Raw genomic sequence first — 18,607 nt, forward strand, 5'->3', positions numbered from 1 at the left:
CGGACATTACGTGCAAAGTACCATCCGCATCACGTAGACGTCTGGCATTCCACAACCGCGCGTTTTCTTCGAAATTTCTTGCCTCGTACAGCCACTTTATGGAATCAACTACCAGCAGCGGTCTTCCCGAACAGATACGACTTAGGGACCTTCAAGAAAAAAGCATACTCCCACCTTAAAGGCCGGCAACGCATTTCTTGACACACCTGTTGTTGCGGATGTCCATGGGCGGTTGCCTCACCTCTCCCTATCCCGTGAGCCTCTTGCCCGTTTGCCCCCTCTCATATAAAAAAAAGTACATATATTATAATAGTGCGCTTTCAGGGAAGGGAAGATGAATGATTATGAATATTACTTAATTGACCCGAACAAATAGTAAGAAGAATTCCAAAAAGATATTCAATATAAAATTGCATTTTTTTAATGGTTTTGGTGGTTGGTTGGCTGTAACTAAACAATTTTTCAAGTTGTTAATTTTTTTTTCGGATAGTATGCCGTAATTATAACACCCGTGTCGTCGCGATTCCCATTTTCATAATGAAAACTCGAAGAAATTGTGGGAGATATGATCATACCCATCAATTGATGACTAACACAAAAAACTGATATGTGCTATTCTTCAACAAATATAACTCATGTTTCAATTGAACCATTAAGTCACGTTCCGACGGAGCTACAAATTATTCGTATCAGTAATTCAGATAATGGCATCTGGGTGACAACATATTATTGTGTTTCACTGTTGCTTGAAACTCCAACGAACACGACCCAACGATATAATCACATTATTATGATAATTCTAAAATTGAATAGTTTAAGTGTATATTACCAAAATGTAAGAGGCCTACGCACTAAAACACATGATTTTTTATGCTCAGTTACATGTTCAACCTATGACATTACAATTTTAACTGAAACTTGGCTTAATGATCGAATATATAATGCAGAATTGTTTGACAGTCGTTACACGATATACAGGAAAGATAGGCAAAGCTCCGGTTTTTAATGCAGGCAAGGATGGTGGTGGAGTTCTGATCGCAGTATCAAATAAATTTAATTCAAATCACTATAAGGAAGGGGATAGCCAATGTGAGGATCTATTTGTTAGCATTGATATCAGTAAAAGTAAAACTATTTATTTATGTGCTGTATACCTCCCACCTCCCTTAAGTATAAATATGCTTAAGCACTTTATAGATAATTTTAATCGAGTTTCTGAGAAAATAGATAATATCCACATAGTAGGTGACTTCAACATGAACTTTATTTCATGGCCATTTTCTTCCATTAATAGCAATTCATCTCCAATAATTAATAACGGTTCCTTATTAGGTCAAATGTTTGTGGATTTCTTGGCGCTTAATAATCTCGTACAGTTTAACAATGTTACTAACAACACACAGAAGGTATTAGATTTGGTTCTGAGCAATACATCTGGCACAGTTGTCAGAGCTTGTGATGACGCCCTAATCAACATTGACACACACCACCCTCCTTTAGAAATAACAATACATTATTTCAATGGTACTTCTCTAAAAACCAATAATATTTTGCGCTACAACTTTTACAGAGCTGACTATGATAATATTAATATAGAACTAAATAAAATAGAATGGACTAAGAAATTTTCTCAGTGTGAAAGTGTAAATGAAATGTCATTGCATTTTTACACTTCATTACACAGTCTAATAGAAAAATTTGTACCTAAAACTAAAGACAAGTATCCACCGTGGTTCAATAAGCAATTAACTAAATTAACAAAAGAGAAAAATAAACTTTTACATAAATAAAGGGTCTATCAAAACCCGTAAGATAAAATTTCGCTTCAAATCTTAAATAAGAGATGTAAGCAACTAGCTACATCATGCTATAATAATTATATACAAAGGGCTGAAGATAGTATTAGAATTAATCCCAAATATTTTTATTCGTATCTAAAAAATAAACGCAGTAATTTAGTTCAGATACCTCAAAATATGACTCTCAATGATACAACTGCATCCGATGGGCAGAGCATATGTAACTTGTTTGCTAACTACTTTTCTTCAACGTTTGATAATACTTCAGCTCATCCAACCACACAAATTAGTACAACTGTTCATAATACTAACTTCATTGGCAAAATTAATATTGGTCAAAAAGCATCCTAAAACAGTTAAATGAACTTGATGTTCACAAAGGGGCTGGACCAGATGACCAAATGGATTCACTCAATCCCGTTCAACGAGCACTAACTTGGTTGTATACCATAATGAAATAGTAAATGCAGTTGATGCTGGTGTACAAGTAAGCGCTATTTACATGGACTTTGCAAAAGCCTTCGATAGAGTTAGCCATATTATTTTATTGCAAAAAATAAAGTTATTTGAAATAGGCGGGACGCTTTTGGAATGGTTTAATTCCTACTTATCGAACAGAACTCAATACGTAGAGGTGAAGGGCTTCAAATCCGACAATTACGCAGTGATGTCAGGAGTACCTCAGGGTTCTCATTTGGGGCCATGGCTGTTCAATTTATTTATTAATGATATTGTATCTCACATCCAACACAGTAGCGCTTATCTCTTTGCAGATGACCTGAAGTTATGCAGAACTATAACAAGCCCTTTAGATTGCGATTTATTACAAGAAGATCTTAATGCAATATACAAATGGTGTACTAGTAATAAAATGACATTGAACACAAGTAAATGTTACTCTATCACATACACTCGCAACCGCGATATACTCAGAACTCAATATAGCATTAATGGTTTAATTCTAGAGGATAAAACTGATATTAGAGACTTAGGGGTTTTTTTTGATAACAAATTAACGTTTCTGCCTCATATTGATAATGTTATTAATAAATCTTCAAAAATGCTAGGCTTCATCATCCGTAACTGTAAAAAATTCCGCAATCCAACAACTAAAATAACCCTGTATAATGCCTATGTGCGCAGTAATCTAGAATACTGTAGCATCGTTTGGTCTCCTCAATACAACATTCACCAATTAAGAGTTGAACGCATTCAAAAACGGTTCTTATGGCACCTTGCTTTTCCTTGTGGGGTACATAAGCAATTGCCATCGTACTGCGATAAGTTGAGACACTTTAACTTGAAAAGTCTTTCTGTTCGACGACAAATGCTAGATCTAATATTTTTATACAAAATAATTAGAAATCAGTTCGACAGTCCATCACTCGTGCACTTAATCAGCTTACGAGTTCCCCGCCGAGACCAAGGCGTGCGCAGGTCGGAGCTGGCCTGTTCCATCAGCCATTTGCCAAAACTAACCTTAAGCAATTTTCTCCCATACCACGTCTATCAAGAACTTATAACACTATCTGTGGTGAAGTAGATATTTTTAAAGATTCTTTACCTGCTTTTAAAAAAAGTATTACGAGATTGTTAGGCGCCAAAATATGATAAATATGAATATGATTAATATTCTTCTTCTTCTCTTTTTTTCCTTCTTTTCAAATTCGTATCTTGATTTTATAATTTTTGCTTTATTTTATATAATTGTTTTCTTGGTGTCACGGAAGCAAAGACTGTGCATGTTGTGACACCTTAATTTGTTGTACATTCAACTCATTATTTGTTAATATTTGATATATTTTAAGCATATTAGAATGTAACAACTACTGGTTGTCCTATAAATAAATAAATAAATTATGGAATAATAAGTTTAATACTATCGTTACAATTTCATTTTTATATCAAGAAATGAAATTTTTCCTCTTACCCGTCGGAAGTTATTATTTAAAGCTCCCAGAACCCTAAACGCTATAGTATACACATACACCCAAAATTTATCAATTATGCATTTTTCGCAGCGGGAATTAAACCCGTGCCATGTTTCTCGAACGGCAGTTCTTCTAAGTGCAAACTCTTGATTAAGGATTGGTCTCCGCTGTGCTCCATCTAGATACCGTACTACCTAAGAACAAAAGCTTTCATATTACGGCAACCTTATTTTATTGTATTGTGTATTGGCTATTTGTAAAGTTGCTTGTGTGCGTGATATCTTGAGACTCAATGGCGTCTTTCAAGTTTTGTAACTTATATTATACGCTTTGTTTTATTTTACATTAAAATTATTAAAATATAAAATACTTTCTGATGATAATATGTTATCCAAGTGTCTATCTTATTTCTTGTAGTATTATTTTTACAAATGTTTACTACGTAACCCGGCATTTTAGTTTCAATTATAAGCAAAATTTAACAGAACATGTGGCACGTCAACGACACATATTGTTCGAGACTACCTTGAGTACGCCCACTTCGGCGTAGTATTAGTTGCCACGCTTTGTGGTATCTAGTTTGAGCGCAGCGGGGACCAATATTTAATCTAAGTTCCAACTACTTAGCTATCATGTCAAATTAGGTGTTAGTAGTAATATAATCAATTGGAGCGTACATGTCAACTGTAGTAAATAGCGTAATAAGACTTGGCAATTGTAATTTAATTCATACAATCACGATTTCATTGAATTTCATTGAACTTGTAATAAATTAGTTGTAATCTCAGATTAAAAAATAATTAACAAAAAAATCAACCGCCTTCAAAAGCACTATTTCAAAACAATAGATATAATGTGCACTTAAAATTATAAAATAATTGCGTATTTTTATACAATCTAATTAATTAATCTAATTCTAGTTACGATTATTGTTATTTTTGGAATCGGTGTCCTTCCGCCGCGACCCGCTCTCGCCTCTCGCCTCCTCACGACTCAAGCACATCTCACCTATAACTATGTATGTACTAAAAAACCTATCTTGGATGACACCGCACATAATTATTATTATATTAATCCGTAGGAGAACCAAAGTCAGAAATATGAACAAATGATTGCGAAACTGAAGTGGCAGTGGGCAGGGCACATAGTTTGACGGACAGATGGCCAGTAGGGTAAAAAAAGTCCACGAACGACAACGACATACCGGAAGTCGCTGTGTTGGTAGACCCCCAACAAGCTGATGGACTGACGATCTGGTCATGATCGCCGGAATTCGTTGGATGAGGGCAGCGCAGGACCGATCGTCGTGGAAATCTTTGGGGGAGGTCTTTGTCAGTGTACGTCTGCCGGCTGATGATTATGATAATACATTATATTGTATAATAATAAATCTATTTTATTCTATTATTATACACATTTAAATGTCACCCACCTTTTGTAGTTCGTCGTTAATGTACCAATTAATATCCGACGCAGGCAAAGAGTAATCTGAACTACAATTGAGGACTATCTGATCTCCAGGCTTCGCTAATTTCGGTGCTCCATAAATAACTGGGTCTTTATCCGGCATAGCTGTAAGAAAAGACGAGATCATTATATCTCGGAGATTTATTTGGATCAAAAATCGGGCGTCACGGATTTGGTATGATCCATGTTGTTTTAAGTCGATCAGTGCGCACAACCGGCGCGGGCGCTAGCTTGAAGACGAATGCGACTTCTCGATGAGCGCTCTACTGATGGACAATAATAACTAACTTCAATCACGTCACCGATAGTGACGTATACAGTGACAACTTCAAACACACTTTGAAAGATGACGTTCGCCATCAGTTCAGCCTAATACACAGAGTAGAATATAATCATACAGGCCATATTACTTTTATATTCTAATTCTCCAAAATGTATATACATTTACCAAGCATTTACCCATTTGTGTCTATCCCAATCGTCTCGCTTTTTCGTTTCAAGAAGTTTCACTTCAATTATTAAATGCGGCATTTATTAGATATTTCTGCAGATTAAACATAGTAAACAGATGGAACCAGCACGTGTGCGTTAATTCTTGACTAACAATCGCTACGAAAGGGTACTCGAGGAGCGTAAGTAATTAAACTTATACGAAAGCCTGGCAAAACTTGATTCTTGTTAAAGTCATGCAATTAACAGAATGCTGAGAAAGATATGCTGACAAACTATATTGAATACTCATACCTAGGGAATTAAAAAGTCAATGAAATTGTTGTCAAAGACATTGTTGAAAAGAACGAAGTTAAGAATTGAGATACTTGCAAGGAATTGTCTAAGTTTGTTGCATACATAGTCCACATGATTACTCCATTTAAATTTATCGTCTATTATTAACCCAAGATATGTGTGAGATCTAACTATTTCCAAGGGTGTGCATTTACATGAGTGATAGTTTTTATGTAGGCAGACATGTTCGTGAGCTGTTATGTTTTTATTGGTAATTTCTTAATAAACGGTGATTTTATCAATAAGAGCTTAGTTTTATTTGGATTAAGAACAAGGCCTATATCATGACACCACCGGGTAAGGTTATTGAGGTCCTGTTGCAAAAAATCACAAGCCTTTATTGGATCTTTGTCCGCGATTACGAGACAAGTGTCGTCCGCAAATTGGAAACAAGTGCAGTTTTTTATACAATCTTTGATGTTATTGACGTATGAAAGAAAGTGAAGCGGCCCTAATACTGAACCTTGAGCGGTGCCCTTTCTCACCATGACTGGCTTACTCAACATGTTGTCTATTTTCACTTTGTATGTCCGATTTTTTAGATAGTCACTGCACCATTCCAGTATTGGACCACGGACTCCACAAAAGTCTAACTCCTGAATAAGTTGATTATGCAACAAAGTATCAAAGGCGCGAGAGAAGTCTATAAATAATACTAAAACGTGTTTTTTAAGATTTAAGTGACTATTCACTTCGTCAGTAAATTTGGATAAAAGGTTTGAAGTACTCTTACCAGCCTGGAATCCCAATTGATTTTGTTGTAGTACTTCATGTTTCCTGTAAAAACCATGTATTCGTTCGCATATAAACTTTTCAACAATTTTATCTATCGATGATAGTATTGTTATGGGTCGATAGTTATCATAATCACAATGTTTACCTTTTTTAAATATAGGCCTCACACAGCCTTCTTTTAATTCATTTGGGTAATGACTTTTGCTTATATTTATTAAGTTTACAATAGCCGTGGAGACATCTCTTCCAATAATTTAATATCTGATACCTTGATACCATCCAGACCAGGTGCCTTACGTGAGTTTAAGTTTTTATAATTTTATAGAAATATATAAAATATAAAAAAAGGATAGGTTTAGATAATGGTAAAAATAAATATAAGCTGCCTTGGATCGATAATAATATCAATGAACTTTGTAAAAAGCGTGAGAAACTCTTTCGCAAATGGAAAAATAATGATTACGATCCTAAATTAAGATTAGAATATAATAAAGTTCGTAACAAGATACACAAGGTTTTAGAAGCAAAAAAACCAAAAAGAAATTAGTAATAACTTTAGAAATACAAAAAAAAAATGTACCAAATAATAAACCAAATGTTAGGTCGTGTGTCAACATCTATTGATTCAGCAATTCTTAATGCATTCAATGCGCAATGGTTGCATACTGAAATCATTGCAGATAACTTTGCGAAAAGCTTTGATAATGCAGTGAATGATATTAGTCCAACATGCAACATAAAACTTTATAAACAAAATATTGCCGCCAACCAAATGATTCCAGTATCTTTTTAAAAAAAGCTTCAAGCGATTCGGTCTATAAAATTATAAAAACTTAAACTCACGTAAGGCACCTGGTCTGGATGGTATCAAGGTATCAGATATTAAATTAATTGGAAGAGATGTCTCCACGGCTATTGTAAACTTAATAAATATAAGCAAAAGTCATTACCCAAATGAATTAAAAGAAGGCTGTGTGAGGCCTATATTTAAAAAAGGTAAACATTGTGATTATGATAACTATCGACCCATAACAATACTATCATCGATAGATAAAATTGTTGAAAAGTTTATATGCGAACAAATACATGGTTTTTACAGGAAACATGAAGTACTACAACAAAATCAATTGGGATTCCAGGCTGGTAAGAGTACTTCAAACCTTTTATCAAAATTTACTGACGAAGTGAATAGTCACTTAAATCTTAAAAAACACGTTTTAGTATTATTTATAGACTTCTCTCGCGCCTTTGATACTTTGTTGCATAATCAACTTATTCAGGAGTTAGACTTTTGTGGAGTCCGTGGTCCAATACTGGAATGGTGCAGTGACCATCTAAAAAATCGGACATACAAAGTGAAAATAGACAACATGTTGAGTAAGCCAGTCATGGTGAGAAAGGGCACCGCTCAAGGTTCAGTATTAGGGCCGCTTCACTTTCTTTCATACGTCAATAACATCAAAGATTGTATAAAAAACTGCACTTGTTTCCAATTTGCGGACGACACTTGTCTCGTAATCGCGGACAAAGATCCAATAAAGGCTTGTGATTTTTTGCAACAGGACCTCAATAACCTTACCCGGTGGTGTCATGATATAGGCCTTGTTCTTAATCCAAATAAAACTAAGCTCTTATTGATAAAATCACCGTTTATTAAGAAATTACCAATAAAAACATAACAGCTCACGAACATGTCTGCCTACATAAAAACTATCACTCATGTAAATGCACACCCTTGGAAATAGTTAGATCTCACACATATCTTGGGTTAATAATAGACGATAAATTTAAATGGAGTAATCATGTGGACTATGTATGCAACAAACTTAGACAATTCCTTGCAAGTATCTCAATTCTTAAAAATCGCATACCCTATAAAGTCAAAATAATGCTCTATAACGCGTTAGCCGAATCGTACGTTCAGTATGGACTGAGCAGTTACGGTCGTACTTACAATTCGTACCTTGACAAAATTAATAAAATTCAAATTCAAATTCTTAAAATAATAATATCAAATCAAATTAAACGTAAATTTCAGGGTAACGAAAGCGGGCTATTTAAGCATTGTCAAGTGTTGTCAATATTTAAGCAAATTGAATATGCAATACTAAAAGAAAATTATTTTAATAATAAATTAAAAACAGCCATAGATCACCCCGTGTATACGCGCGCTGTTAGTCTAAACCGGCTGCACATGCCTCGGGCATCCAATGCGTTCGGTGAAAGAACAACAGCTTACATAGTACCTAGACTGATTAATAAACTGCCACGTGACTTGACCGACTCGTTGAATGAGACAAATTTAAAACAGAATTTAAAAAAATACTTTTTAAGACTTGACTGACCACCGATCAACTTATCGTGCTTAACTATTAATTGTATCAAGTACTTTTACTTTTATTTGTATAATTATAATGTATAGCTAAGTGATTGTGAACTATTTTTTCTTTTATTAATTTAACTCTGTTGGTGTAGACTTAATTTAGCAATTGTACAAGCCTCAGTGGTTTTTATTGCTTTGAAACCGCATTGTAAAATTTGTTTTTATCTATTACCTACAGATACATTAGTAAAAATGGGAAAATAATTGTCGATAATATTATGTTAGAAGTAATTTAATTACCTTGTTGTCTGTCATTGTACTTGATAAATAAATAAAAACACTGCACATATACTTGAAAATTATTTTTGGAATTTTTCAGTACGAAACGGTAATAGTGTTTGTAAAATATACTATCTGATGCTGGGCTTTACCCCGGGACCCCGGAGTCCTTTCACCTGAAAATATGCACAAAATAGTCCCGAAAAATAGCACCTGTGTCTTTTACTTTACGTTACTGATTATGCGCAAAGTAGAAGCGGAAAATAAAACCTGTTTCTTTACTTTTAGTTTCAGATCATCTTTCAACAAATCTGGAACCAAAAATTATATACCACTAACTAGTTACTCAGCATTAACCTCAGCTATAATTTCTACGTTTTTCCTTGTTGCTCAATATTGTACATAGTAACCAATGACGTTCTATACATATACGTTCTATACGTACACAAAATACAATATTACTAATGATTCTCCACTGGGCCTTTAAAAAATAAATATTAAAAAGAGCGACTCTAACACTCTCAGGCTCTTTAATTATGAATGTTTACTGTAGGACTAGCTGACCCAGCAAACGTTGTATTGCTATATAAAGTAATTAAAAAGTTTTTGGGGTATAAGAAGTAGATGCCACCGATTCTCAAACCTACCAAATTTATCATACAACAATTATTGTATACGATTGCCATCTTGCAACCCTATAGCGGATTTGTGGATGGAACAGAATAATAAAAAATTGCAATACAAAAATAGTTTTAGATCGTAGAAGGGCAAAAATTTTAAGATGTATCTATTTTTTAATGCTGAAACATAAAAAAAATAAAAACAAAAAATTTAGGGGTAGCCCTTAACATTTATGGGGATGAAAATTACATGTTGTCCAATTCTCCACCCTAGCCGATATGCACGCTAAGATTCACGAAAATCGGTCGAGCCGTTTCGGAAGAGTTCAATTACGTATACGTGACACGAGAATTTTATATATTAGATAGATATAGCATTGTAATTCATATTTTTATAAAAAATAAGCCCGCTGATTACTTGCGCCCGTTCTTCTCATGTCAGAGGCAGTCTTTTTTGAATGGGTGGTAGTTTTTGACGTTCAACAATTGATTTAGAATCCTATTTTGAATAAAAATATTTGAATTTGATAACTTGTTATCCGACCTCTAAAACTGAAGTACAATATGCAATAAAATAATTTGAAATACGCATTGTCATTTTCAGTCTTAGTTAAAGGATTGGTCTTCGCTGCGCTCCAACTACATACCACAGGCGTAGTCGCAAAGTGCGGCAACTAATACTACGCCCAAGTGAGCGTTCTCGAACTAGTCTCGAACAATGTATGACTTTGACGTGCCCCATGTTCTGATAAACTTTGCTAATAATTGAAACTAAAATAGTTGCGTAGTAAAACTATGTAAAAATAATACTACAAGAAATAAGAAGGACACTGGGATCACATATCATCAGTAAATATATTGTATTTTATTAATTTCTTTGTAAAATAACACGAAGCGTATGTTACAAAATTTGATAGATGCCATTGAGTGTCAAGATGCCACGCACACAAGCATCTAATAGTTGCATAGAAATCGATTAACTGGCAACATTAACCTTGACAGACTCTGACTATGCGAGGCTGCATTCATTCTCTGACAATTGACATTATCACTTGTCAGTTCAGACTTCACATTAATAACACGCATCATGCACGCAGTGTTTGTATTCTCTTTGCTTATTGTTTGTTTATTTTGCAGTGTTAAAATGGCAACGGGACGGGAGTTTGACTGAAAAGCCACATTACAAATTAGAAGATGCGCCGCAATTATTTGAGGAGTTTATCAAAGATTACGACAGAAAGTACGCGAATGACGAAGATAGAAAGATTCACAACGACGCATTTGTGAGAATATTAGAGAAAATAAACAAAGCGAACGCTTCCAATACAGCGACCTTTGACATTAATAAATTTGCCGATTACACACCGGAGGATAGTAAACATTTGTTTGGATTTGCGATTGGCTAGATTACTGTGAAGCAGTGATGTGTAAGCATTACTATGAAGTGCACTGTAGCTCGTGAAATTACTGGCCAAATGGGATATAAAATCTTATGTCTCCAGGTGACGAGCGCAATTATTGTAGTGTCGCTCAGAGTTTTTGAGTTATTCAAGAATCCCGAGCAGCACTGCATTGTAATGGGCAGGGCGTCTCAATTACCATCAGCTGAACGTCCTGCTCGTCTCGTACCTTATTTTCATAAAAAACGCAAACAATTAAAATAATTATATTTTTTCAACTTCCAGGTACATGAATCATAATATCGTGGTTGATGATGACATTTTATAACACAATATAATAATATAATCCATGAATACTTATTTTAAATCTGAATTTAAAACAGTCTGTTCACCTGAAAGTTATGTCAATGTAAATTATAAAGATAATTAATTAATATGCGTTTTTTATTTACCTAAAAACTTATAATAATAGACAGTATACATTATTTTAAAACAAGGTTACTAAAAATTACTACTTAATTTTTATTAACTTTTCCCAAACTTTTGAATTTGGTGGATATCTAGTCTCCGCTGCGCTCCAGCTAGATATCGCAACTAAGAACAATAGCTTTTTTTGTTACGGCAACTATTACATGCCTGTATGCGTGGCATCTTTCAAATTTTGTAACGCTTCGTGTTATGTTACATTGAAATTAATAAAATACATAATATTAACTGATGATATGTGATCCCCGAGTCTTCCATAATACGTAATCATAAGCGTCTTTCTTATTTCTTGTAGTATTATATTTACAAAGTTTTACTACGCAACCCGGCATTTTAGTTTCAATTATTATTAGCAAAGTTTAACAGAACATGTGGCATAGATAATAACACCAAAGTTGATCTCTGCGTCAAGTTATTTACTAGTTCACTACGACACAACGTAATTTAAATTGATTTAGTAAACTGTTTATCCGATGTATATCAAAACCATAGATATTTTTTTATCAAAAATATTTTAATCTGATTACATATTGGATTAGGGATTAGACTCCGCTGCGCTCCAACAAGATACCGCAGGCGTAGTCGCAAAGTGTGGCAATAAATACTACGCCCAAGTGGGTGTACTCGAGCTAGTCTTGAACAATGTGTGACGTTGACGTGCCACATGTTTTGTTAAACTTTGTCAATAATTAAAACTAAAATGGCGGGTTGCGTTGTAAACTTTTGTAAAATAATACTACTAGAAATAAGAAAGACACTGGGATCACATACTTTATTAATTTTAATGTAAATTAACACGAAGCGCATGTTACAAAATTCGAAAGATGCCATTGAGTGTCAAGATGCCACGCACACAAGCATCTGATAGTTGCCGTAATAAAAAAGCTACTGTTCATATGTAGTGCGGTATCTAGTTGGAGCGCAGCGGAGACCAATCCTTAATCTAATGATCACATATTGAAAAATATTATAAAGTAGTCCGCATTATATTATATTAGAGTAAAAGAAACCACAATCACAACACCTTTATAAATTCCCTTAATTAATGCGAATTATTTCCAACTTGAAATTAAATAATAGTTTTGTTTTTCTTTGTCAGAAGTGATCTTCTAGAACCGTCTATGATAATATGTATAATAATTATAACAGATATATAATAACAATAACAATCAATATAATTAATTGACAACACAGTTATTAATATCAACTTAACTCTTGATGGCGAAACGTGAATCGACTTAAGCGATGGTTGACTCATCTGATAAGCTATTTATCGTCCAATTGAATTTATTTTTAAGTAATTGATGGGCACTCTCACGCATTTTTATAAATTTGTTTCAACGTCTCAATATAATTAATAAAAGATATTTGAGACTAGGCATACTTACTAGAGAGGTGCCGATTATGACTTTGACCGACTAGTCGATTAGTTGTTTGTAAAGATGCCAGCTGGTCGAATAGATATATTTTTTTCAACAAGTTTAATTTTATTTTAATGTATACTACATTTATAGAATGTATACAATGATTATTAAATAAAAATATTACTAAACAAACAAGGATTTTATTTATTGTGTCCTCATAAATTTTCTTGACAAATACAAGGTAAGAAGGATAGTCGACGTTTTTTTGCTGAATAATCGCCAACTAGTGGCCGACTATGATAGTTGCCGGATAGTCGGCTTTACTGATTAGTCGCAGACTAGTCGGCACATCTCTAAATGACATATCTAAAATGCGTCGGCAGCCTAGCAAAACTCTCTAAGAAAAAGCGATTCACTCGATTGAATGAAACGTGCAGTCATTGATAGATTGACAGATGACGGCTGTAATCTTGTAAAATACAGAGATGGAGCTGAAATCCACTACGATTTAAGCAAACTGTTCGCTTTCAAACTTAGCAGGATTATACTTCGTCGCCTATGGCCATTAATTACTACTATTTCAAACTTATGTCAAATCACTGCATGTTTCATACAAAACTAAATTTCAATTTTTGCTAAGGCAGTCCCGCCTCTTATTATGTAGTGTTAACATCCTCTTTGTAATTAATGTTTTAATAATGTTTTTTAATTCATATGAATCTTACAAAAGATATTTAAAAATATAACATTTTAATTATATATTTAACAGTCCCCCTGAAGACGTTGACCTAAAGGTTACAAAAGATCGCTTACAATGTTCGAATATTAATACATATTATATATCTAGACACAGATTTTAAATGTACAATACTCAAATTATTTTCAGGGTTCCTTGCTCTTGAAGTTATATTTACGCACAATTTTCGCGTTCAAATAATATCTCACATCAAGTAGTCAAGACATTAGCAAGGGCTTTCCTTGCTTTTTCTATAAAGCTTTGACTCATTTACCTAGAAATGTACACAATTTACATTCACAGACTATAAGTATAATGGAATAACGGTGTTAAGTTCAAAGAATGGATATTTGGCAAACCGCCAACATGTCAATGAAAGCCTTCTAGTTAAATATGTCTGTGATACCTTATATGAAACTAGATTTACTTGCATAGGTTTTGTAACTTTTAAGGAATATTATGATAAACTAGTTGGCACAGCATACGTTGCCTTGCGTAGCATATATTGCCAATTAAAGTCATAAAAATAAATAATTAAAATTTTTGGGGTATAAAAAACATATGAAGAAATACTGAATATGTAGTACATAAAATTTATGAAATTGTATGTATTTTTCAATGCTGATTCAAATAAAAATAAAAAAATGGCAAAAAATAAAAATAACGTATTTAGAGATGGGGTCACCCTTATCATGAAAAATAGATGTTGGCCGATTCTCAGACCTATCCCATATGCACACAAAATTTCATATAAGTAAATCGGCTTAGCCGTTTCGGAGGAGTTTGGTAACAAACACCGCGACACGAGAATTTTTTATATTAGATATAATTTTATAGGGAAAGTATAATTATTCTAAAATGGTCAACAAAATCCCTGAGCTAAGAAATGCTTGCACAGTTTCAGCTGATTAATTATAGGCAGTGAAAGAAATTTAACTACTGCTGTTCTAACTGTTTGGTAAAATTACCAAACAGTTAGAACAGCTATTCTTCGGGATCATTTCTAAATTTTGGGATAATTATAATTAAAGGAGATTGACCACCGAAGGCTTTGGTTTCACATTGTACCATGATATTAATCTAATTAGTAGAATACAATATTAACTAAACGTCTTCAAAATTATTAAAACTGTAGTTCGCCGTATTTCCGAAAAACAAGTTACAAATATTCACGAGCTTAGTTTAGGTTCTTATGTATTTTTGACAAAAATGAAAAATATTATCTGATTGTAGACCAATTCGTATTACCATCAAATATTTATTATTTATCGGGTTTTTATCAGATAATATTACATGGTTATTACTTCCAAGAAACATAGGATAGCTTCGTCTCACCTCGGTTATACCTACTAGGTAATACTGAATTGAATAGAAAATGTTTATAAAAATTAGGCTCAATATATTATTATGCATTCTTAAGTTATATATCTATCTATTACACAATTGTGATAATTTGTAGTTTATAGAAGTCGCCAACGATAATAATTTTTTTTCAGTTTTGTCAGTTCACGCGCGGAGCGTGGTCACATGGTTAACTAAAGGGTAGTTGTAGCATGTGCCGCGGTAGCACATGAGTAAATTAATACCGTTTATTTACTCATGTGACGGTAGTCACTAATTAACACGTATGTATAGGTACCACTGACCTGTACAAATACCACTGGACAGGCTGTTTCATATGTTTGAACACCAAATTTTTTATCCTTTTTGAATCGCCACTCAAGAGCGTCCAGAGAGCTAATTTTGACGTATAATACAAGTGGCTGCAAAGGAACGTACAATACTCTGAAGTATTTTTGCCGACATAATATTTTTTTTGTAAATAGTTTCCCACCATCTATCGATGCTTGCTGAGCTTGTCATCACTAGTTTTAGTACCGCAGGCTCTCGATACATGGCCAACAGTGCCAAAATTGTGAATAATAAACAGCCACAAAAGCACTACGACAGCCGCCAGTCCAGTGGTATATAGTACAGGTTAGTGATAGGTACTCATGAGTCTTCAGAAATTGCGAATCGAATAATCTCCATAATGGAATGTGAAAAATTCAAATAATTCAATTTTATAGGTTCGTTTAAATTACCAACCCCTTCTACAATAACTAGAAAATAATGAATAAGAATAAAACAAAATATAATGTCATATTGAGCCAACAATACTCACAGGAACCCATTCCATAGATTACAGACGCAGATTGTCTTGAATGAAAATTCAACTTCATTGTTAATTGCAGTTTGTGTTCAGCATAGCGGAGATACGTTTTTTGATGATAATAAGACAAGCAGGATGTTCAGTTGATGGTAATTGATACGCCTTGCCTATTAAAATGCAGTGCCACTCAGCGTTGTTGAAAAACCCAAAAACTCTGAGCGGCAATACAATTGCGCTCGTCAATTTGAGACATAAGATGTTAAGTCTCATTTGCCCAGTAATTTCACACACAATAATGCTTACACATTACTGCTTCACGGCAGAAATAGGCGTTGTTGTGGTTCCCATAATCTGTCATGCTGTGCAAAGGAGCCTCCCACTGATGAAACTGTGGTACTGGCTATTTCTTTTAAAAAATGTTTTGAAATATAGCAGTGTATTACACTTACTATAATATTTACAGTCTTTACAATGACCTGAGGAACTTTCAATCACGTAAAACCAAACATACGAATCAGCTAGGAAGCTGGCAAGGATGCCAGAACGCTTACGTAGCAGTTAATAAGTACCTGCGTTCATTAACGAGCATCTTGGGAATAATAATTATTAAGTAGTTCTATTATCCCCTAATGGTGGCACAAGAGGATGTACCGTGCTCTCGGGATTAGCAACAAAATGGCCCCGGAAAAGAAATAGTGTGAGATCTTGCTGTAAAAATATGTTTTATAAGTAGCTTCTGGGTATATTTACTTTCCAGAAATTTAGGATGTGTCGGGTACAAATTCGATTACAAACACTACTGTGTGGGAAAATAGAGTAAAATTATTTATAAAAAAGCGGCCAAGTGCGAGTCGGACTCGTCCATGAAGGGTTCCGTAGCAGCAAGTTACATAATATAAAAGTTCTTAATGTTCGTTGTAACGATTTATGACGTATTAAAAAACTACTACTACTCTCTTACTAGATCTCGTTCAAACCAAATTTCAGTGGAAGTTTGCAAGGTAATGTACATCATATATATTTTTTTTAGTTTTATCATTCTCTTATTTTGGAAGTTACAGGGGGGACACACATTTTACCACTTTGATAGTGTCTCACGCGCAAACCATTCAGTTTACAAAAAAAATGATATTAGAAACCTCAATATAGCTCTCAGACCTACCTAAAGATACCCACACGTTTTTTTTGATGAAAATAAGAGACGACACGAGTAGGACGTTTAGCAGATGGTAATTGATACGCCCTGTCCATTACAATGCATTGCCGCCCAGGATTGTTGAAAAACTCAAAAATTCTGAGCGGCACTACATCTGCCTCGTCATCTTGAGAAATAATTTGTTAAGTCCCATTTACCCAGTATATTTCACTAGCTACGGCGCCCTTCAGACAGAAACACATTAATGCTTACACACTACTATTTCAGGGCAGAAATAGGCGCTGTTGTGGTTACCATAATCTAGCCGGCATCCGGTGCAAAGAAGGCTTCCACTGGTATGGGTTTGAGAAAAAAAAATTGAGTTTCAGTTTTAAGTTTGGGGAACCCGCAAAATTAATTGTTTTTCTCTATTGTGTGTGAATATCATAATGCGGTTCACAGAATACATCTACTTATCAAGTTTCAACAGTTTTAATAGATTTGGAAAAAAGTGACTGTCACATACGGACGGTCAGACAGACAGACATGACGAATCTATAAGGGTTCTGTTTTTTGCCATTTGGCTACGGAACCCTAAAAATGGTATATTCTAACGACTGGACGACAGAAGGGTTACCTCAATTAAGACGGTTCTATTATTATTGTGATATAAAAAAAATATTTTCTTACAACTATGATCCATCGATTGTTATACTATTTAACTAGCTTATAATCTAATTGTGTCCATTTCGCTGGGCGAATTTAAAAAGGAATTAAATTTTAACAATAAAATAATAGAATAAACCATCTGGGATAAATTTTGATTCGAATGGTGGTAGTTTCATGTCGATACGATCAGTAGTTTAGGCGTGATTATCATTAAGTGATAAAAAACAGTTTATTTTTTAACTAGTTTATAATCTTATTCTGTGAGTAATAATATTTGCGAAGAGACATATTTATTTTTATTGAATGACCAACATAAGGACAGGCCCCGCTGTCGGCTATCGTCATTTAATTCTATTTTTATAACATTAAAGCTAATAATAGGTACTCGTATATATATAATATAAAGATTATACTCTTACGGCCGTTTTCAAGAACTTATCTCTTGTTACGGATACTTTGCTATCACCGTTTAATGATAAGATCTTATCTATCCATAGCTATGTCCAATATAGTTATATTATTAGTTATAGTCCAATGCTTTATGTCGATACGTTATTGAAATGTAAGTAAGCGTAAAAGGATAGATTTGTCTACATCTATTAAGTTAAACTAAGGATACATAGTTTATTGAAAACGGCCGTTAGTCGACTCGAGTTTTTTATCCGAGCAAGGGCTACATAGCCGAGAGCGTGTGTCAATAATTAAAGAACCTGAAATAAAAAGGG

The 18,607-nt window shown here is 34.0% G+C and overlaps 1 protein-coding gene and 2 long non-coding RNA genes across 3 annotated transcripts in view; 2 read left to right on the forward strand and 1 right to left on the reverse strand.

Moving 5' to 3' along the window:
* Positions 1-11,274, forward strand: part of LOC126976350 (uncharacterized) — an 89,771-nt gene extending 78,497 nt beyond the window's left edge. Inside the window, exon 3 of the long non-coding RNA XR_007731890.1 lies at positions 11,078-11,274. This is a non-coding gene — a long non-coding RNA (uncharacterized LOC126976350). The remainder of the gene's footprint in view (positions 1-11,077) is intronic.
* The window catches only part of LOC126976348 (uncharacterized), a 215,488-nt gene extending 203,714 nt beyond the window's left edge, over positions 1-11,774 (forward strand). The window contains exon 2 of the long non-coding RNA XR_007731886.1: positions 11,626-11,774. This is a non-coding gene — a long non-coding RNA (uncharacterized LOC126976348). The remainder of the gene's footprint in view (positions 1-11,625) is intronic.
* LOC126976347 (uncharacterized) overlaps positions 1-18,607 on the reverse strand; it is a 500,519-nt gene that overhangs the window by 211,992 nt on the left and 269,920 nt on the right. The gene's annotated exons all lie outside the window — the stretch shown is intronic.

Source organism: Leptidea sinapis, chromosome 40 (assembly GCF_905404315.1).
Source record: "Leptidea sinapis chromosome 40, ilLepSina1.1, whole genome shotgun sequence".
Classification (NCBI taxonomy): Eukaryota; Metazoa; Arthropoda; class Insecta; order Lepidoptera; family Pieridae; genus Leptidea; species Leptidea sinapis.